The sequence below is a fragment of the Neofelis nebulosa genome, chromosome X (genome assembly GCF_028018385.1).
Source record: "Neofelis nebulosa isolate mNeoNeb1 chromosome X, mNeoNeb1.pri, whole genome shotgun sequence".
NCBI classification, from domain to species: Eukaryota; Metazoa; Chordata; class Mammalia; order Carnivora; family Felidae; genus Neofelis; species Neofelis nebulosa.
Window position 1 is genome coordinate 61,348,688 of NC_080800.1, and position 1,904 is coordinate 61,350,591.

A 1,904-nucleotide genomic window follows, 5' to 3' on the forward strand; every position below is an offset into this window, starting at 1 on the left:
ATGTTGCTAAGGCTGATGTCTGAGAGATTACTGCTTATATTTTTGGAGTTTTATGGTTTCACATTTAGATCTTTAATGTATCAATCAATAGATGACTAGATAAAAAAGACGTCATACACACACACACACACACACACACACCACAATGGAATATTAACCATAAAAAAGAATGAAATCTTGCCATTTGTGACAATATGGATGGACCTAGAGGGTATTACACTAAGTGAAATAAGCCAGACAAAGACAAATATCTTAGAACTTCATTAATATGTATAATCTTAAAAAACAAAACAATTGAGCAAACAAACACAAAAACAAACTCAAATGTAGAGAACAAACTGGTGGTTGCTGGAGTGGGGGGTCTAAATGTTAAGGCAGCACACTCCCAGTGAGAATCGGGAGGAGGAGGAGACTACAAGGATAGGCCCAGGAGCAATGGTGTCCAAAGAGGAACAAGCAGTAAAAAATCTCAACATGGAAAATGCCAACCAGGAAAATGAAAAAAGGATGAAAAGAAGCAAGTTGCTAATTAAGGACATCCCATAGCCCTCCCTTTGGAAGCTGGTGAATATTGTGTGCCTAAAGTAAATTGTAAGTGGTTCCGTGTTAGTCAGCCCCTGATTCAGAGGCTTAGGGAGCCACAGGCAAGGAGAGAGAATATGGAAAGGGTTGGGGAGGAGGTGAGACAGTTGATAGAAAGGCTGAGGGAAAAGCAATTCAACATAGTCTGCGGGCAGTTAGCACTGACTCTCCTAACTATGACCATCATGATGAGTTTTGCATTATGCCTTGAATCCTAAATTCAATTCAGTCCTTGAATTCTCTGAAGTTAATAGGAAGATACACCTACTTCCTAAACTTACATGTTCTCAATGTACATTGGTTGTAACCCTTTTGGTGTTACATGTCTCTTGTGGGTCTCCTATTACCAGCTTCTAATTGAATGTTGGATTTTGACCCAATTTGTAAGATTTTGTTAGCAGGGGAGTTTTACCCTATTGAATGGCAAGAAGCTCATTATATATTGTGAATTTAATAAAGCAGTTTAAAAGGAAAAGAAAAGAAAAGAAAGAAAAGAAAAGACTTTCTAACTCATTCTATCAGAACAGTACTACCCTGATACCAAAGCCAGCAACAACACCACAAGGAAAAAAAATTACAAACAAATAAACCTTCTGAGTATAGATACGAAATGCTTCAGCAAGTTCCAACATAGTAATTCCAACAGGATATTAAAAAGAATTACACACAGGGGCACCTGGGTGGCTCAGTCAAAGCATCTGACTTCAGCTCAGGTCATGATCTCACAGTTCATGAGTTCAAGCACCACATCAGGTTCTGCACTGATAGTGCAGAGCCTGCTCGGGATTCTCTCTCTCCCTCTCTCTGCCCCCCCCCCATTCACACCCTCTCCTTCTCAAAAATAAATAAACTTAAAAATATAATTACACACAATAACTAAGATTTATCCCATAAATTCAAGTGTGTTCAATATACAAAAATCAGTCAATGTAACATACCATATGAATAGAACAAAAGAAAAAAATTCATGATCATCTCATATGCAGAAAAGCTTTTGACAAAATTCAACATCCTTGTATTATAAAAACAATCAGAAAACTAAAAATAAAAGATATCATCCTCAATATGATAAATAACATTTACCAAAGTCATATTAATCATACAGCTAACATAATGAATGACTGAAAGCTCTCCAACTCAGTTCAGGAATTAAGACAAGGGTGCTCATTTCTGCTACATTTATTCAACATTATACTAGAATTTCTGGACAGAGCAATTAGGCAAGAAAATTAATAAAAGGTTTGCATAAATTGAGCATAGTTTCAGGGTACAAGATCAGCATACAAAACTGGTTGTATTTCTATAACAGTAGTCATAAACAA

The 1,904-nt window shown here is 36.6% G+C and overlaps 1 pseudogene; it reads left to right on the forward strand.

Moving 5' to 3' along the window:
• Nucleotides 1-435: 435 nt before the first annotated feature.
• LOC131503029 (protein BEX1-like) lies at nt 436-793 on the forward strand (annotated as a pseudogene).
• The last annotated feature ends 1,111 nt before the right edge of the window (nt 794-1,904 follow it).